Source organism: Phascolarctos cinereus, unplaced genomic scaffold (assembly GCF_003287225.1).
Source record: "Phascolarctos cinereus isolate Bilbo 61053 unplaced genomic scaffold, phaCin_HiC Scaffold_3;HRSCAF=262, whole genome shotgun sequence".
NCBI lineage: Eukaryota > Metazoa > Chordata > Mammalia > Diprotodontia > Phascolarctidae > Phascolarctos > Phascolarctos cinereus.
In genome coordinates, this window is record NW_027555736.1 from 22,522,085 (window position 1) to 22,543,226 (window position 21,142).

A 21,142-nucleotide genomic window follows, 5' to 3' on the forward strand; every position below is an offset into this window, starting at 1 on the left:
AGCAGTTTATTGTGATAATCTAGGTGTGAGCTGGTGAGGGTTTGGGCCATAGGAGTGGTAGTGTCAGAGGAGAGGAGGCATATTGGAAAGCAGGTGGTGTATTCAAGAAATGCTGCAAAGATGCAATTGATAGGTTTTGGTTAACAGGTTGGATATGGGGGGTGGTGAGAGAGAGTGAGGAGTCTAGGATGACCCCTACATTGGGACCCTGAGGGACCAAGAGACGTTGTTGTCCTCAACAGTAAAAAGGAAGATAGGATGGGGAAGGGAGAGAAAGATAATGAGTTCCATTTTGGACATGTTGAATCTAAGATGTCTACTGGACATCCAGTTTACAATGTTAGAAAGGTAATTGGAGATGTGAGCTTAGAGGTTGGCAGAGAAGTTGGGGCAGGACAAATAGAGGGAGAAACATCAGCACAGAAGGGATAATTGAATCCATGGGAGCTGATGAGCTCACCAAGTGAAGCAGTAGAGGGAGAAGAGAAGAGGACCCAGGACAGAGCCCCAAGGGACATCTATGGTTAGAGAGTGTGACCTGGATGAGGATCCTGCAAAGGAGACAGAGAAGGAGCAGTCAGATAGGTATGGAGAACCAAGTGAGAGGGGTATCATCTGATCCTCAGTTTCTTCATGTATAAAATGGGGATATTGATACTTCTGCCTCTCACAGAGCTGTTTTGAGGGTCAAGTCAGATTAAGTCTATAAAGTACTTTACAAAATGTGAAGTGTTATTGAAATGTTAGCTATTTTTATAATGGGGACTAATAGCACCTACTGTTTATTTCCTTAATTAAAAAAATAGATTGCAAAGATATGGCCTCAATACAGCTCAAAGCTAAGAAGGTGATGTTCCATCTTTGGGTGTGACCTATTTGCAAAGTTTAATTAGGACACACACACACACACACACACACACACACACACACACACACATGCACAAAATTCTCATCTTAAGGAAAACTATGGTTCCTAACAGAAACTTGGGTTCTCCCATTCTTCTTTATGTCATGCTATTGTTTACTGGAAAATCTCTAGCTTCTGTGGTAATGCAAGGGAGTATAAATGTGGTTATGACAGGCCTCTTTGGTCCTCTTTAGTCTGGGATGACTGGAAATAATAACAACAACAACAATAATAATAATAATAATAATAATAATAATAATTTCTTAACCTACACTTCCAGGATTATAAATTTGCTAAGGACAGATTTGGAAAGTACCTTAACAGAACCCCATATGTTAGCAATGAAATACAGGACCTATTCCCCTGGGCATCTATGCAAAGTTGAATAAATTTCCTGGTCAAAGAGGAGGAAAGGGATTGATAGAGATAAACAGGTTAAAAGCTTAAGAGAGATTATTTTGGAACAAGTGGACATCCCTTCACCAAGCAACAGCAAAGACTGCCAACTGGCTTATACCACTGGATCTGTCACAAGTGGTTTACCTCTGGATGGAGCTTGTGAAGACCCAAGTGTGGCCTTCCATGGGTGATGGCCATGAACTCGGCTAATGCTATGTTGACAGAGAAGCATTAAGCAAATGGCTGAATCATACAGAGTCGTTTATGGGGAAGGAGGAGTTTGTAATGGCAATCTAGGTCTAGGCCATTACCACTAGGAATCAGAACTTGGAGTACTCGGACTTGGACTACTGTGAAACATGTTCCTGTGGGCTGCAGAAATTAAGCCTCTTCCCAATACCTAGAGAGCCCTCAACCAGTGGCTAGAATTAGACAATCAGAAGGCTGCCATTTTTTCCAAGACAGATCTTATCCTTGGGAGTCTAACCAAAGACTGTACTGGAATTGGGCCATCATCATAGTCAAAACCATTGCTGTCCACCATTCTGGACGCAACGCTGACCCATAAAATAATTTTTTAATAAATGTCACCCCACCAAAGATTCATAATCTCAAAATATAAAGACCTAACTCTAAAGAGAAGAAATAAAAAACATGGGTTAATAGGATAAGGCATATATATCATTCCCATCACTATGTCAGCTATGAGAGCTCTGCAGAGGATGCTTTCAGTGAGCCAATAGAAGGTTGGTTCATACTCTGTCACTTTTGTTCATTCACAAAAAAGCAGTGACTTCATCCACCTGTGCAATCATCCAATAAGTGTTAAATATAAAATAATACGCTAGCAAGAAAGCTATGATAGTTACTTGTCTCAGTACTGAATGCCACTGAGTGTACAGGAAGATAAGAATGAAATTCTCCTTCTCCTCCTCCTCCTCCTCATCATCACAGTGTTTGCAAAACACTTTATACACAAGATCTCATTTGAACTTCATTCAAGTTCTGTGAAGCAGATCACTATAGGATTTAATATCCACATTTTCCAAATGAGCAAATTTAGGCTCAAGAAAGGTAAAGGACTGCTTGCCTAGGACCCTTTGACTAGTGCTGTCATCTCTTTCCATTCTTCTTATACTGTACTCCCTCCCTATCATATACTCTGTGATTCAGAGGCACTGACCTCCTGGCTGCTACAAGACACTCCACCTCTCAGCTCTGGACATTTTCTTTGGCTATCCTCCATGCCTGAACACTCTCTCTCACTCTCTCTCTCTCTCTCTCTCTCTCTCTCTCTCTCTCTCTCTCTCTCTCTCTCTCTCTCTCTCTCTCTCTCTCTCTCCCCACCCCCCTTCCCTGGCTTCCTTTAAATCCCAACTACACTTCCACCTTTCCAGAAGCCTTCCCCACCTCTTAATTCTCCTGTCCTCCTTCTCTTAATCATTTCCTATTTTTCCTGAATAGAAATTGTATAGACATGTGTGTTGTCTTTCCCACTAGACTGTGAGCTCCTTGAGGGCAGGGGCTGGCTTTTGCCTCCTTTGGAATCCCTGATGTGCTTAGCACAGTGCCTAGCATTTAGCAGATGAATCAATGTTTATTGATCGACAAATAGGAAATATTAGGGACAAGATCTGAGCTCATTTTTGCACTAATTCCAAGTTTATGGCCACCACCGCTCCCATTCATCAATGCTTCCTGTTTATAACGCAGGAAACTGAGGTGCACAGGCATTAAGGTGTCTTGGAAGTGGTCAAACACAGCAAGTAAGTGCTACAGGTGGGTTTGAATCCAGGCCTTCCACCCACTCCCACCTACATGGGGATGAAGGCCAGGGGTAGGATTTGAACCCAGATTTCTCCTGACTCCAACACGCTTTCCAACAGGCCAGGCTACAGCTATAGCTGGTGAGGAGCAGGATCTCTCCTTGTCTGGTTGTGATAGGAATTGAGGTAACCATATTCCCCTCAAATGTTCACTCAGATGATGTTAGAAATCCGCATAGACACTAATTATTTGACATTTCTTCACATCCGTCCACAGGATACCACCAAAGTGCAAAAGAATGGAACAGCCTGAGCTCCTCCAGCCTTTCTTATCTCTGCCTCATAACAGGGGATCACATTAGTTGCCCAGGGAGCTTTGGCACTAACCCGGCTCATTGTTCTAATCCATTTTCACTAGCTCCTTCTCCTTCCAGACTGTAGGCACTTCAGGACCAGAGAACGAAGAATACAAGATTATGGTGTAGGGCTGGCAGGCACTTCAGAGGCCATCTGTCCAACCTCCTCATTTTATAGATGAGGAAACTGAGGCCCAGGATGGGGAAATATGACTTTCCCAAGATCACATGTCAAGTAAAAAATGACAGAGATGAGATACAATGCAGGTCCTCCTGCTCTAAAGCCTAGATTCCTTCTACCATACCTCAATTCTGGCTTATGTCTTCCTTGTTCCTCCTCTCCAGTGCTCAGCAGGGAGTGGGTCCTCCCTCAATGGTTTTTAACTGACTTACTGACCTACAGTCTTTGGTGGGGTGACAATTATTAAAAAGTTCTTTTTATGGGTCAGTGTCGTGTCCTATACCTAACTGACTTACTGAATTGTTCCCCCTCATTGCTGAATTATTGGTGTGTAGAATGTGACCAAAAGAAATGCAGTCAAACCTCGATTCTCCAGCACCAGCTTTCAGGAAGCTGCCAGTACCTAGTCCTGGAGTGAACAAAGAAGCCTCCAGGAGGTGTAACTGCCCCAAAGCCTGCAGGGAATTAAGAAGGACTTTTGGCCCAGGGATTGATTTAGAGGGTCTCGAGGGGCCATCTCCAAAGAATAAAATGGCTCTCTTTCCCCATGAAAAAGGATAAGTTGAAGGAGATGTGATACTTTCCAGAGCAAGAAGTGAACACAAGCTGATAGGGAGGGCTAAGTGGCTGGCTCTTAATGCTGGAATGATGGAGTCCATTTAAAATGCTGTTGAGATGTCCAGAACAGCCATGAAAATGACAGCCAAGGAATTTCACTGAGGTGGCAAAAACAACTTGGGAGAAGGCTGCTTCAAGCTCAGATGTGGTGTTATGCTGAAGTTTGCTCTTCCTTTCATTTCATTGTATTCTATCTTTTGCTTTCTTTTCATACCAGAGTGCAAACTGGTACTTATATCTAGTACATCAAGTTCCAGGGCATTTGTTCTGGGGCTAAGCTTACAGGCTAAGTTTAAAGTACGTCACCCTCCATGAGAAACAAAGTACAATGGCCAGCCACCATGATCATCTTACACTAAGGGGTTTGAGAAAGAAATCAGGCACATTCAGTTTAGTTGCAGCTAGGAGGAACAGTGGATTGGGTGCTCCAGCCTGGAGACAGAAGGATTCGTCTCCCTGAGTTCAAATCTGGCCTCAGACACTTACTAGCTGTGTGACCCTGGGCAAGTCACTTTAACCCTGTTTGTCTCCGTTTCCTCACCTGTAAAATGAGCTGGAGAAGGAAACAGCCAACCACTCTGGTGTCTTTGCCAAGAAAACTCCAAATGGGGTCAGGAAGAGCCAGACAGCACTGAAAAATGACTGAGCTGCAACCAACATCCAGTTTATGATCGATATACAAAGTTAGGAAAGGCCACTGATTCCAAGCTTCAGTGACCCACAGAAATTATCTAGTCCCACCTTCTAATTTTTCATAGGAAGAAACTGAGGCCCAGAAAAGTAGTAAATTGCCTCGGGGCCTCTAGATAACAAGTTGCTGAGCAAAGATTCAAGTCCAGTTCCATCGATTCAAAGTTCAGTGATCTTTACACCAGATCCCAGCTCTGGGCTGAATCACAGATTAGGATCACAGGAGATTCAGAGGCCCCTCAGGGGCACCTAGGCCAACCCCCTTCATGTTATAGACAAGGAAACTGAGGCCTTGACCTCCAGGAGGTTAAAATGACTTGGTCCAAGGTCAACACAGTCAGTAAACATCAAAAAACCATCTGCCTCTTAAGCTTTGACCTTAACTCTCAGGTAAAGAGATTCACTCTCCCTTGCATGCCACATATATGAATTGGGTAACTTCTATAAGACTTGAGATTGAAAAGAATTCTCATCGGACACATGCAAAATAACACACCAGACAGAAACAGGAGCTTAAATTTGTAGCTGATGTATTGTTAGAATGAAGTAGGGAGGTGGTTAAGAGGATAGAGCACCGGCTCTGGAGTCTGGAAGACTGAATTCAAATCCAGCCTCAGACAATTACTAGCTATGGGACCTTAGCCAAGTCACTTAACCTGTTTGCCTCAGTTTCCTCATCTGTAAAATGAGCTGGAGAAGGACATGGCAAAGTATCTTTGCCAAGAACACTCCAAATGGCGTCACAAAGAGTTGCACACAACTGAACAAGAAAGCCCTTCAGTTTCCTCATCTGTCAAAAGAGAGAGATGAACAACATTGGTATCCAAGACCCTTCTTTATCTGACTACACGATCTAGTGTCCTGGCCTGAATACAGGTCTGCTCCAAAACTTTGGGTTACACACAAAGTACAGGATAAGAAACAAAACCATAACAAAGCCAAATTTCTCAGGGCATGGGTTTGCCTGGAGGTACTGACCTGCTCTGCCCAGAGCAAAGGAGTGAACGCTGCTCCCAGCTGGCATTCCCTACATCAAAGCAAAGGAACTCCCCAAGCCCTAGCCCACAGAGAGCACCAAGTAGGGGCTCTGCCTCCCTCACAGGGCAGCCACTCACCATTCCTTTGCTGAGGGCCCTGCCTGAAACTGCATTTGTTCCTTTTTGGGGGGCCTAGTAGGTGTCAGGAAATCTGGGCGAGGAGCAACCAACTGAGGCCGGCTCTACACCTGAGTCTCTGACAGTAACGTCCCCAAACAGGAGAGTCTTGCCCAGGGCCACAAAGCCAGTATGAGTCGAGGGTAGAACTTGAACCTAGGCCTTCCTAACAAGGTCTGCTCTTTCGAGCTCTTCCCACTAGTCTGTGCTGCATGTATTTTGCTTTTGTCTGGTATGTTCGGAGATTGATAGGTAACAATTTATAGTTTATACATGTCTACTCTGTATACCTTGGGATGACAAAAAAAATAAACACTTGGAAAACCGAGGGCAGAAAACAAAGTGAAAAGCACATGTTGACACCATAGATACGGCACTGGAAGGCATCTCAATGGGTAGGCCAGCTCATTTCACTTTACAGATGGGGAAACTGAGGCCTAGGGAGATCAAGTGACTTGTCTAAAGTCACACAGAAGTGGCAGCAGTGGTGGGGCTAGGCCTGGAGTCCAGTGATTCCCAGCTCACACCACGAGTTCTGGCTGAGATTAGGGAGTCAGAATGCTGGATTTCTGTTCCCCCTTTTTCCAGAGCTGTGATCTCACCTGGAGAGGGTAACCATCCCCACTGATGGAGACTGGCACGTCCTCTGTATTTCCTCTTAGGGTTGCCTGGTACACTGAAGGGCCATGGCAATGTGTGCCGATGTTCTGACTCTCCACACTGGATTCACTGTTTAAAACAGCTGCTTTGCCTAGAAAATGGGTTCTTAGATGGCATTTTATCAAGCAGATGATGGGGGCCTCCCAGACTTACCCAGCTACCGCAGGTCATCTGTGTTATACCCTGAAGGAGTCGTACCACACTCAATTCACTAGGGTCCTACTGTACACATCTGCTCCATCACCCAATACTGTATGTGTTCCAAAGTGTCCCTTTAAATCAGGGGAGGTGGGGCAGCTAGGCGGCACAGTGAATAGAGCTCTGGCCTTGGAGTCAGAAGGACCTGAGTTCAAATCCAGCCTCAGACACTTAATAGTTACTAGCTGTGTGACCTTGGGCAAGTCACTTAACCTCAATCGCCTAACCAAAAAAAAATAATAATGAATGAATGAATGAATGAATGCATAAACAAACAACCAAATAAATAAATAAATTGGGGGGGGAAAGTCTCAGGGTTAGAGAAGGGCCTTTGGATGCAAAACCTGGGCAAAGTACAAGCAGTAAGTTCATCAAAGTGGAAAGTACTAGATTTAGAATCAGAGGAAGTGAGTTCAAATCTCAACTCTCTTTTTTATTTGCTGTGTGACCTTGAGTTCAAATCTGGCTTCAGACACTTACTAGTTATGTGACCCTGGGACACTGGGCAAGTCACTTCACTCTGTTTGTTTCAGTTTGCCCATCTGTAAAATGAGCTGGAGAAAGAAATGGCAAAGCACTCCAGTATCTTTGACAAGAAAACCCCACATGGGGTCACAAAGAGTTGACCACACCTGAAAAAAACCTGAATATCAACAACTTGAAAAGAATTCACTTCACCTATCTGGGGCTGTTTCTTCTACTAAAAAAGGAGGGGAAATAGCTTTAGACAACATCAACTGCTTGGGAGTCTACCTAGGAACTATATGAACACAATTACAAAGCGCCTTTCACACAAATGACCAATTGTGCATGGATAGGCTGAGCTAATATAATGAAAATGACAATTCTTCTTAAATCAGTTTACTTATTCAGTGTGCTACCAATCAAACTACCAAAGAATTATTTTATAGAGCTAGAAAAAAACAATCACAAAATTCATCTAAAAGAATAAAAGGTCAAGAACATCAAGGCAATGAATGAAAAAAAATGCAAAGGAAGGTGGCCTAACTACCAGATCTAAAACTATATTATAAAGTGGCAGCATCAAGACTGTTCGGTATTGGCTGAGAAATGGAGTGGTGGCTCAGTGGAATGGGTTAGGTATACAGGATGCAGTAGTCAATGACTATAGTAATCTACTGTTTGATAAATCCAAAAGACTCCAGCGTCTATGATAAGAACCCACTATCTGATAAAAATTGCTGGGAAAACTGGAAAAAAGGCATAGACCAACATCTTACACTATATGGCAAGATAAGGTCAAAATGGGTATATGATTTAGACATAAAGGGTGCTTACCATAAGCAAATTAAGAGAGCAAGTTATAGTTCACCTGCCATATCTATGGAGAAGGGAAGAATTTATGCCCAAAAAGAGATAGAGAACATTATGAAATGCAAAATGGATAATTTTGATTACGTTAAATTAAAAAGCTTTTGCACAAACAAAGCCAATGTAACCAAGATTAGAAGGAAAGCAGAAAGCTGGGATATAATTTTTATTGCCAGTGTTTCTGATAAAGGCCTCATTTCTCAAATATATAGAGAACCATGTCAAATTTGTAAGAATACAAGTCATTCCCCAATTGATAAATGGTCAAAGGATATGAACAGGAAGTTTTCAGATGAAGAAATTAAAGGTATCTATAGACATATGAAAAAAATGCTCTAAATCACTATTGATTAGAGAAATGCAAATTAAAACAACTCTGAGGTACTGCCTCACACCTATCAGATTGGCAAATATGATAGAAAAGGGAAATGATGGGTGTTGGAGAAGATGTGGGGAAATTGGAACATTAACGTATTGTTGGTGGAGTTATGAACTGATCCAACCATTCTGGAGAGCAATTTGGAACTGTGCCCAAAGAGCTATAAGATTGTACATACCCTTTGATCCAGCAATTCCACTACTAGATCTGTATCCCAAAGAGATCATAAAAAAGGGGAAATGATACATTTGATGCACAAAAATATTTATAGCAGCTCTTTTTATGGCAGCAAAGAGTTGGAAATCTAGGGAATGCCCATCAACTGGGGAATGGCTAAACAAGTTGTGGTATATCAATGTCATGGAATACTATCGTGATGATGATGAATGATGAGCAGGCAGATTTCACAAAAACCTGGGAAGACTTACATGAACTGATGCTGAGTGAAGTGAGCAGAACCAGGAGAACACTGTACACAGTAACAGCAACATTGTGCGATGATCAGCTTGGACAGACTTGACTCTTCTCAGCAATACAATGATCCAAGACAGTGCCAAAAGATTCAGGATGGAAAATGCTATCCACATCCAGAGAAAGAACTATGGAGGCTGAATGCAGATCAAAGCAGACTATTTTCACCCTTTTTTAGTTTGTTTTTTCTTTCTCTTGTTTTTTTTTTCCTTTTGTTCTGACTCTTCTTTCACAATATGACTAATGTGTAAATAGGTTGAATATGATTGTACATGTATTATCTATATCAGATTGTTTGCTGTCTTGGGGAGGGGGAAATGGGGAATGGAGGAAGGGAGAAAAAGCTTTTGAACTAAAAAAATCTTATAAAAGTGAATGTTGAAAACTATCTCTACATATAATTGGAAAAAATTAAATACTATTAAAAAAAAAAAGGAGGAGATTGAACTAGATAACTCCTAAGGTTTCTTTGAGAGGCAACTAGATAGCTCAGTGGATAGAGTGCTGGATCTGGAAGACCGGAGTTCAAATCTGGTCGCAGACACTCACTAGCTGTGTGACCCTGGGCAAGTCACTTTGATCTCCGTTTGCCTTAATCCACTAGAGAAAGAAATAGTAAAGCCCTCCAGTGGTATTTTTGCCAAGAAAATATCATACAGAGTCACAAGGAGTCTGACACAATTGAAAAACAAGATCTAGTTCAGCTCAAAACCCACTATGTTTTATTGTCTGGCATACAGTAGGTGCTTAACGCATGCACGTTGATGGATGGAGTTCCTGGTCTCACATGCTGGTGTAGAACTCTAATAACATTCATATCCTTTAAAGTTTGCCAAATGACCAAGAGACCTTGTGCCAATGTGGTAGTGCCTATTTTTCAGAGGAACCAAAGCATCAGACAGTGCTTTGTGCATGGCTACCCCACTGCTGTCTTCCTGACTCTAAGGCCAGTTTGCCAAGTTTGCCTCTCAATCTCTGCAGCCTTTATTCCACATGATTAGAGCAGGAAGATTATTAGATTTGCAGTTAGAGAATCTGGTTTGAATCCCACCTCCATCATCTTCATGACTTGGACAAGTTATTTCCTCTTTCTGGGGCTCAGTTTACCCCTCTGTAAACTGAAGGGGTTGGAGTAGATATCCCCCAAGGAGCACGGAGTGACTGTGGAAAGGTTTCCTGATGCCACACAGAGCACAGGCCCATTCCCAAATTAAACTCAGTTCACATTTCATCTGCCCAGACGAGGTTAAGAGAAATCAGAAGAGAAGCAGGGGTTTTCTTTCCTTTGGAGACAACAATGGCCCAGCTCACTCACTCACTCATTCATTCACCTGTGGAGGTGTGTTGCCTGGCTTGCTGTCTCTGTTTACGCTGAAAAATGCTCAGCTCTGTTCACTGTCTAACAGCTACTGATTCCCATAGGCCTCTGAGAAGTTTTAGGAGTTAGAAGTAACTCCTTGTTTCTGACAAGTATTTGTAAACACAGTGTCTCAGTGAGCCAGAAGCTTGCCCAGACAAAATCCAAGGAACCTATATTGACTCATTCTCCCCTATCTGGGGGAAGGCAGGTGGATGATATTTGGCAAAAATGAAGAAGCCTGATCTTTTCCAGAACAGATAAGCTTCAGAAGTGAAAACAGGAACAAAATAAAGAAGAAAAAGTTAAAGCATGACTGAGGAGCTCAGGGGCCTGGCAAGCACAGCAGCCAGGGGTGCTGAGTGAGCCAGCCAGGGCAGGTTGAAGCTGAGTATCTCCCCTGCATATCTTGTAGGTACATAGGTCTTTGCACTGTTATCTCCCCCACTGGATCAGGAGTGTTTTAAAAGCAGTGGCTGGTTTTGCATCTCCAGAGATCAGCACAGTGCCTGGCACATAGTAGGTGCTGAATGTTTGTTGACTGACACTTAACTGGAGGCCCCAGGAGAACCCAGAGAGAGCTCCCTAGGAGGAGATGAGGTGGAGGAGTCCCAGGCAGGGCTGTTCTCTGGGCCTCCCTTCCTAGATCTGCCCTGGACAGTGGCTGGATCAAACTTGAGCAGATGTTTACAGTCAGCTCCAAATGCACAGCTTGGGCGCACTTGAGCCAAGCCAAGTCCTGGACCCTTTGCTTGACTCTCCTGCTCCAACTTTCTGGTTTGCTCAAGTCCAAATATTGACATTTCTCAGCACTGAGATGTTTGATATCGCAAGGGATGGAAACAGCCCAGCCAACAGAGCAATTTATTGGAATGCTTAAAATTCCTCCCCTCCCCCTTCCTTTCAGGTCTCCTGCGGTGGAAAGCCCTCCCATCCTCGTATCTTTCCCTGGCTAGCCCCCTCCAAGAGTTCTGAGGACCGGGACCAGGTATGTGGGATCTCCAAGCCCCTCATGCATGGTATCAGCCCCTCAGCTGTTGTCACAGCAACCCACAACAGACTCCACAGAGACAGGCAGGAAGGGGGGGGTGGGGGAGCACCAAACTCTGGGCTGATTGGTAAACTATCCTGAGGGTGCCAAGTTCGATCAGAGATGGTTTCTCCTGCATCCATGCCTCCCGAGTGCCCGGGGCGTGCCAGAGCACAGCCCTTTGTCATTCGGGGCACGGGGAAGAACCAGCCCCATTTTGGGGGGTTTTGGGAAGCCCTGCCTTTGAAGAGCAGGGTGTATGTGGGAGGGGGGCGGGGGAAGAGGGCAGTGCAACCTGTTGGGGGGGTCCTCCTCGAGCCAAGTGGGGACCCCTGCTGTGGGGAAGGGGGGCTGTGGGCACAGCTGTCACTTCCCTTTGTCTGCAGGGGCACGGTCATCGCCACCGCAGACGGCGCTGCCCCTAAAGGAGGGAGTCCGGGGTACCGGCCAGCGAGGAAGCCGCGGCTGCTCCGGAAGTTTGGGACAATAGCGGACTCACAACACAGAACCTACCCTGGAGCCCGGGAGCCTGGCAGCCCGGGAGCCCGGGAGCCCTGGAGCTGGGGGCGGCGCTCGGTGGTCTGCGGCGGCGGGTCGGAGGGAGGGCCGGCTGGCTGGCAGCGGGCAGGGGCCGGGGGGGCGGGGACGTGAGCTCTAGCAGCCACAGCTCGGGGCCCGGGGGCGCACGGGGCGCCGCGCGCTGCCGCTGCCCGCCAGCCGCTGCCCAACTTTGCACAAAGGCGGCGGCAGTAGCGGCAGCAGCAGCGGCGGCAGCATGGCACGCCCGCCCCTCCCCTGCCCGCCGGCCCGCCCGGCTGGCTTCCTGCCGCCCGCGGCTGGGGAGGCTGCAGCGGGGCGCACGCTCACCCGCTGGCTCGACGCGCCCTGTCCCGTCCGGTCCGGTCCCGAAGGGCTTCGGCCCGGCCCGGCCCTGCTGCCCTCCCGCCCCGCCCGGGCGGCTGCGCTGGCTGGGGGTGGGGAGGGGGCGGAGGATGGGGAGGTGGTGGAGGAGGGGGCGGGGAGGAGGCGGGAGGAGGGGGGGCGGGAGGAGGCGGGAGGAGGCAGTGGGCGGCGGCGACGGCCACGGCTCCCACTGTGACGTGAGCAGCCTTCGCGGCTATTTATAGGCACGCATTGGATTTCATTCATGAAAATAGGGCCTGGTGGCCGGGCCTGGCCCGGGGCTGCGCGCGCGCTGACCGGCCGAGCCCAGGGGGCGGAGGGCCCCACCCCGCCCCCTCCCAGCACTGACACTTGCCCCGAACGTCCACGGCCCCCCGGAGATCTCCGAGGAGGGCCCGACTTCCTTGCTCGGGGGACTGCCCCGCCCCTCCCCTGGGGCACGACTCTTGGTCTCCCGGCACAATTCCACGTGGTCCCCGCCCCGTGAACGGCTCCGAAAGTTCACCCGCGGGAGCCCCCCACCCGTATTCCGGCCTAGCAGCGGGGCCAGGCTGTGCCTCCCTTCATCCAGCTTTTCCTTCAAAGGTGCTCCCCACTGCAGCCCAAGCCCCTCTGTAGAGGGCGGGGGAGGGGGGAGGGGGGGCAAGACGGGGCAACCCGTCCTCCTTCCTTCCCCAATGCCCCCCCCTTCTTGCCTCTCCCGACTTCTCGATCATGGGGAGGGAATGTAGGTCAAGGCAGTCTGTTGTTTTTCTGAACCCATCTGTGGCCCATAAGGCCCCTTCCTCCTCTCAATCCCATTGAATCCCAAGAAGGGTGTCAACTGGGACTTTGAGCACAAGTTTTCTAACTTTCTGAACACTGCTCATTTGATGCAGGGAGCTACGTAAGAATATCAAACTTTGGCAGGTAATAGGTTAATTTTCCCAACAATTTATTGCTCCTCATGGTGGAAAGGGTCATTTCTGGCGGCTAACCCCATTCCTCTCTGAAGGCCATGATTTGGTTAGACACGGTAAGATATCTGAGGCCAAGGCCAGTCCCTTGTGTTACTTTTCTATGGGATATGCCTTATGAAGCTTTGTTAGAAAGTAACTAAGCACCCAGAGCCCATGCTGATCAGGAGGTTACAGTGTCGGGTTTGCACATCTGTCGTCTTAGGTCTCGGTAAAAGGCATTTTAACTAATCAAGGAAGCCAAAAACTGATCATGCTAAATTAAAGGGAAGGCCATGTTCCCTGGCTTTCAGTAGCCTTCCTCAAATTACCAAGCCTCAGGAGGCTCTGGTTTCTTCATCTGTAACATAACGGGCTGTCTTGGGACTTGATCTGGGCTCCTCCGAGGTCTGACATCTCAAGCCCTTACAGCCTCGACCCTTCCTCCCTTTTTACTCTTCTTGCATTTTATCCCTTCAACTTCCTCTAAGATCCAGTCACATTGGCCTACTAGTTGTTTCACAAAGGACATCGGCCCATATTTCTGCCCACCTCTCCCCACAGAGACAGAGACAAGGCTGTTCCTCCATTGCAGCTAGTGCTTGAACTGGGAGGGAAACCAGGGATTAGAAGTTTAAGCACCATCTTCTCTGGAAAACCTCATCTTCCAGGCACACTAGAACTTTCCCTTTGAAGCTTCTCTGCATTTATTATATATTCATAATGTTGTATCCCCCATTAGAATGTCACCTCTTTTTGGGAAGAGATGGCTTTACTTTTTGTACCCCCAGAGCTTATGAGGTACAGTTACTTACACACACACACACACACACACACACACACACACACACACACACACCCCTTAGATCTGTTTTTGCTTGTCCTTTGTTTTCAAATAGGACCAATGACGTCACTTGCTTGTGAATTGAATTTAAGTGAAGCGGAGTTTCACAAAAACATCAGGTTCACCCTCTTCCTTAGTCGCTGAAGTCCAGAGGCAGGACAAAAGTCGAGATGATTAGCAAAGGCCTGCAATGCAATGGATGAACTTGGTGTCTTCAAGGTGTGACCCAGCCCTAAGCACTCCATGTGCTTCAGCCACCTTTGGGGCCGATGAAACAAATGTTCTCATCCACCAGTGAGGTGGAAGTCTGTCTCTATGTCTGTCTGTCTCTCTCATAGGTATTTAATAACTTTCCTGCTGCTTGTTTGATATTGCCTCGTTCCATGACTTCAATTCTAATTGGCCAGTATATAATATGTAACTTTGGGTGGGGGTGGGGAGGTACATACACAAATATTTACAGAATCTCCTATCTGATCAAATCCAAGAATCCTCCCTAACCACCAGGTAGCTTCATCCTTACCATTAAGACTTTCAGTGAGAGGGAATCCCCAGTTTCCTGAGGCCTCTCCCATTCTACTTCTTGGTTATTTCAAATTGATAAGACATTTTCCCTTACATTTTGCCTTATAGTCTACAAACTCTTCAACTTCTTGCTGTTCCTACACATGCCCTCTCAGGCCTCCTACATTAGTCCTCTCAGGCAAACAAAACAAGTGTTCCTGTTCTTGCTGCTGGCCCAATAGAAGTCATAAAGTCAGGGATATCATGGCTCACAGGATTGGCTGGAGGGTTAATTGTTCTACTTGGGATTTTTGGTTCTTGACTATTCTCTGCTCCCTTTCATTTGCATCAGAGTATTCCATTCAACAAGTATTTAGAATTAATCTCTCTCTCTCCTGTGTGCTGCAACACTGTGTCTCAGAAGCACTGAGCTACAAATGCAAAGAATGAAACAATCCCTATTCACAAGGACAAGACAGTGGTGGTGTTCATAAAAATGTTGGGACCAACAAATCTCTTGTGTGTTTGTTTTTTAGTAGATCTTCCCACACTCCTGAAATGGGCAAAGGCAAAGGATACACATTTAAAGGGTTATATAAGAGTTGGAAGTTATTTCTAACCCTAAGAGATAATTGTCTGGGACTTCAATACAAGGTCCCCAGACATGGTAGGTTAAAAGACAGGTTAATGTAACTGATTGGTGTTCTTTATTCTAAAAAAAAACTTGGCCTCTGAAGGAAAGAATTCTTTTGGAGGGGAAAAAGCTGAAGAGTTAAAAACTGTCAGTTCCTAGATTTTTTCTTCTTATGAAAAGTGAAAAGCTAAGTATTTTCCCCTAATCTAACACTGGGTGAACTATAGTGCTCTCACTAAAACAGCTGAATCATAGCTTCTGTAAGAGACTCTATAAGTTAAGAGAAGAGAAAGGCCATATCTCTTATGGGGGAAGAAGTGAAACCTGCTGGATACATTGAAAATGTTGCTACACTCAAACTACATGTCCCAAGGAGAGAAACATTACGCATACTAAGAGTCTGAGGGACCATCAGAACACTGGTCCGGGGCAGCTAGGGGCAGGGGATAAAGCTGTGGCCTTGGAGTCAGGAGGACCTGAGTTCAAATCCGATCTCAGACATACAACACTGGACACTTACTAGTCGTGTGACCCTGGGTAAGTCACTTAACATGATTGCTTAGCAAAGAGCAAAAAACAAACAAACAAAAAAACACTGGTCAGAAAAGCCTACTTGTCTTATGAAACAAATAAGGGGAGCAGCCACCCTGAGGGGGAATAGGGGAAGCAGTGAAAGGGGGTATTTTTCCTCCATGTATGTGCTTTTAGCCTACATCCTTATGTCTCTGTTTGCTCCCCTCCCTCCCCATTCTAGGCCAATGGTTCATAACCCTTTTTGGTCCTAGAACCATTCCCCTTTAGACTTAAAAATCAGTGAAATCTTTATTTTTGTGAGGTATATATATATATATATGCATTCACTGTTCTAGAAATTAAAACATCTTAGTATTGTTATTAAAAAGAGTTTTTACTTTAGAGCCCTCCCAGAAGGGTTTTGGGACATTTGCAAGTGTACCTACACTTTTAAGAACCAATGTTAGATAACACACATACACATATCTATCTCTGCATGGATGAAGAATGATATATGTACTTCCTATACAATATGGACAACCCTTCAATGTATTTCCTAGGTTGGTCCACTCTTTCCATCGATGAAGAGTGATTTGTGGGGAAAGTGTGTCCAGGTTGAAAAGGAATATTCAATTGGTACTTTTCTCTTGCTATGCACTGTTTTATTAAATAAATACTTCTGTTTTGCATTAATTGCCATTCTCTAGCTGACTACTAAAAGTAAATGTAACATCTGGGTAATGATCTCTGATTTTTGATCAGATGAAGTATATTTTACGGGAAGTTTCATTTGCAAAAAAGATGTTCTGGGTGCTTCTATTATATTCTAGACTAAGACTTCTTTTCTCTAGGCTGAAACCTCAGCCTTACCTAGTTTCACAGATTTAGAGGTGAAAGAAATCTCAGAAATCAAAGCTTTGTTTTAAGGAAACTGAAGAGTAGAAAGGTTAAGGGATTTGGCAAAAGTATCCACAGGATCTGGCCTCAAACACTTGACATTTACAAGCTGTGTTGATGGGGTGTGGGCCCAAGCCCAGATCTTTTCCCCTTGACCCAAAGGGAATCTGGCTCCCACTTGTCTATAGGCCCCAGCTCCTCATCTCCCTTTGAAAGCCTTATCCCTCCCTTTTGATCTTATTCAGATGCCCCTTTGCCCCTCTCCAGCTCCCTTGTCTACAGATCCCAGAAAATCCTTAAACTTTTAGGTTCCTTATTGACTCCCCTTATTTCCCTTTGAAAGCCCTAGCACGACCTTTTCATCTTATGCAGATGCCTTTCAAACTTCTGCCTTCATTATCTAGTCCCATTGTCTATTCAATCTCTCAGACCTTCCAATCTGAATTCTCACCTAGACTCTTTTCCCAGCCCTCTTCACTGGCCACCCAAAGTTACTTTAGTGTATATAAGATCCACCCTGGCCCCCATTCAAATGCTGAGAATCTCTCTTGCTCCAAAGGCTGAGCTTTGCTCATGCTCACTTACTTGTCCTGATGGGTGTCACCTGGCCTATGTGATTTATACTAATAAACTTTTTCTCTGGCTAGAAGATTTGAGTTGAATTCATTCAGGCAGGGTCCAGCCTAACCAAAAAGCAAAACAAAACAAAAAAAGTGTCCACAAGTTTAGTAGTAAGAAGCAGAAATCTGGATTTAAAATTCAGTGTTCTTTAACACTGCGCATCTACCATCTTGGTGTGTATTGGGGGGATTATTTGTGTGGGTGAAGGTTGTTTGTATTTTTGTTGTTTTCTAGTGACCTCAAAATTTCTCAAAAAAAATCCTTATTCTTCCCATTCTGCCATCATTCAGTCTTTATCATCTAAGCAGAAAGTATTCCTTCCAATTACACTGCCAGGCACTACTTCTAGGGAAGGCAGGCAGGCTAGTCTTTGTCTTTGATCTCCTTCCTTCAGCCCTAGAAGGGAGGCCAAGATAAATACGTGTACCCACTTAAAGAAATACTGGTGCATCACAACCTGACCTTACAAAACAGATGTATCTGGAGAGGAAAATGATTTATAAAGGATTCTTTGTTTTACCAAAGGAAGTCCCCTTGAAACATTCAGCTTCTCCCTTTTGGTGCATTTACAATTCAATTTGGGGAGAAAATCTAGTTTAGAGACAGCCTTTCAGGAACATGTTTTATGAAAAATGAAGTGTATATACCCCAGTGCCCAGTTTCCAGCCCTCTTGCTTATCAAGATCATAGGATCACTTACTTGGCAGGCAGTTAAAATGTCTTCTACATGGCTTTTTTTTAGGGGGGGCTGAGAAAGCCTAGCAGGAGCAGAAACTCTTGAGTCAGGCATTTTAATCCTTGTTCTGACAACTACACTGCCGTTTGGCCATGTGTGACTATGAAATCTTTCTGTGCCTTGGTTTCCTCAGCTGTAAATCAGAGACTGGCACAGTACAGGCCTTGCTTAAGTATGGTGCACGATATAAATAGCTGGAATCTGGATTCTTGTCCCAGGAAAGTTTCCAACTAGTGAGTGATATTCACACTCTATAATTAATCTTTCCTTGCCTGGGGGCAAAGGATTTTGGTCTTCCTGATCGAACTGAGAAACTTTAGTGAAAACAGCAAATTGAATTGAACAGATAGAGAGCTGTTTCCTGTACATTGCATATCAGCTTACATTATTTGTAGAATGTTGAAGGCAGGAACTTTCTCACTTTTGCACCTTACCTTCATTTCTTCACCTCCAGTGGAACCTCTTAATGGATGACCTTTCATGATTTGTCCGCTGTTAGCAACCTGCCCCAGTTATTCTGTGTGTGTGTGTGTGTGTGTGTGTGTGTGTGTGTGTGTGTGTGTGTGTGTGCGCGTTTGCATGAGTTACTGTTGTTGTTAAGTCATTTCAGTCCTGTTCAACTCTTTGGGGTTTTCTTGGCAGAGTGGAATGGTTGGCTATTTCCTTCTCCAGCTCATTTTACAGGAGAAATACTGAGACAAACAGGGTTAAGTGACTTGCCCAGGGTCACACAAGCTAGTAAGTGTCTGAGTCCAGAGTTGAATCAGGAGAATGAGTCTTCCTGATTCCAGGCCTATTTGCACCACCTAACTCTGTGTGGATGTAGATGTAGATGTAGATGTAGATGTAGATGTAGATGTAGATGTAGATGTAGATGTAGATGTAGATGTAGATGTAGATGTAGATGTAGATGTAGATGTAGGTGTAGGTGTAGGTGTAGATGTAGATGTAGATGTATACACACATAGTTGTTTTTGCTTCGTTTTCAAAGAGGACCAATGACATCATGGGGTGATGTCTTGACTTACGTGTGAATTGGATTAAAGTGAGCCAGTTACACAGTCATTAGCCTCACTCTCTCTTCCTAAATCTTTGAAGTCCAGTGGCAGGACAAGAGTCAAGATGGCTGGTGATGGCCCAGCATGCAGCAGACGACCTTGGCGTCTTCAATGTCTGACGAAGCTCTAAGAGCTCTATAGAGCCACCTTCATAGCCATAGGAACAAATTGTTTTCACCCACCCATTCAGCTGGGGGAAGTTAGCGTTCATACCAACACATATATAACGCACACAATGACTACCTAATAAGTTTAAAGCAGAGATGCAGATAAAGTGTCCTAAGAACATCTGAGGAGGGAGAAATCACTTTCGGTGGGTGTGAGGGAGAAGCATAGTAGGAGAAGGGAAAGGGAAACTTTGATCTGAGATGGAAGAGGAAGAGGTGGCCACTGAGAGGTGGCTGGAGGCTATTTCAGCTATGGGTGAAGGTGATCAGTCAAGAGTCAGTCAACAAGCACTTAGTAAGGGCCTACTATGTGCCAAGAATATAACCCAGGCATATTCTGTGAATATACGAGGTGAAGAGTGTAAGATGACATCAGCCAGAAAGCGGGGCACAAAAGGGGTAATGGTGTAACTAAAGCTGGAAAAGTTGAAAGGAACCAGACTGGAGAGGCCTGCGAGATGCCCAGAAATGAAGTTCTGTATTTTAGTTCATAACTGATAAGGAACCAATGAAGATTTTACTGCCAGGAAATGAGAGTCAGACAATTTGCCTTGCCTTAGGGAGTTTACTTGATCAATGACTAAAGAACAATTAGCAGAGTAGGATAATAACCTCGGAGAGAGATAATGAGGACCAGAAGAATGAATGTGGCTGATGGATGGAGAGAAGAGGACAGATGGGATGGAAAATATCCTGGAGAAAGGACTTGTTCACTGATTGAATAAGAGAGCCTAATGAGCCAGTATTAGAGACACTTAGAGACACCTGTGTGCCACAAGGGAAGTGTGGTTACAGAGGAAAGCCTGGAGAGCTGGGAGGAGACACAGAATTACTACTATTTGTTCATCTCTTCCCCAACCCCCCCCCCCAATTCCTCTACCAGCTGCATTATTCTTTCTCTCTAGGTAGTGACAAGTCTAAAGGACTTGAATTTTCAATACTTTGTCCTAACATTGGCTGGTGATTGCATCAATTTCCTCACCTCTGAAAGGGAAATTCGTTTCTTATGCTCTGAACAGTGGACAATTTCCAAGGAGCAGCATGCCAAAGTGTGTTAATACAGAGTGCTGGACTGCAGTCAGCAAGACCTGAGGTCAAATGCTACCCCCTTACACTTAGCTGGGCCATCCAACTTCCGAGACTTAGAGCCACTCTCTAAGACACTGCAACTATTACCTGGGTTGTGATCAGCATCTCCAAGTTGGAAAGAAACCCCTGTGGCTTGAAGTCCTAGAACCTGAAATCAGTCCTGCTGCTGACAGTATTTGTATGATCTGGGCTGATGATGATGATAGATGATGATAATAATAGTAGCAGTATAGCTAGACAGATGTGTATATGTAGTATATATAACACACATATACATACATGTTTATTGTATACATGTAGTATAATATATTATATATAGTATACTGTATCTATACTATATATACACTATGTATAGTGTATATATATATATGAATACATACATGCACACACAGGTGTGTGTGTGTGTGTGTGTGTGTGTGTGTGTGTGTGTGTGTATACTAGTATAGTATTTGTTTTGGTCTAATTAGTCATAGTCAGACACACTGTACCTTGACCCTAATGTAGTGATGTCATTTTTGAGCACAAAGGACAACAACCAAATCTCTCTCTCTCTCTCTCTCTCTGCACACACACAATACTAATGTATATAATATTATTATCACATTATATATATATATATTACATATTAATATTATATATTATTATATTATATATACCCACATATCACTTTAAAGTTTGCAAAGCCCTTTAAAACATAGTATCTCATCAGATCCTCACAATAACCCTGTGAGGTAAATGCTATT

The 21,142-nt window shown here is 44.7% G+C and overlaps 1 protein-coding gene across 3 annotated transcripts in view; it reads right to left on the reverse strand.

The window, feature by feature from the left end:
• The window catches only part of RHOBTB1 (Rho related BTB domain containing 1), a 197,479-nt gene that overhangs the window by 82,908 nt on the left and 93,429 nt on the right, over positions 1–21,142 (reverse strand). Inside the window, exon 1 of one of the 3 annotated variants that reach the window (XM_020998186.2) lies at positions 12,366–12,468. The exons of 1 other annotated variant lie outside the window; for it this stretch is intronic. The gene's annotated coding sequence lies outside the window, so the exon portion shown is untranslated. Of the gene's footprint in view, positions 1–12,011; positions 12,338–12,365; positions 12,469–21,142 lie in introns of those variants that run through there. One more of the 3 variants, XM_020998182.2, reaches the window with a different exon arrangement.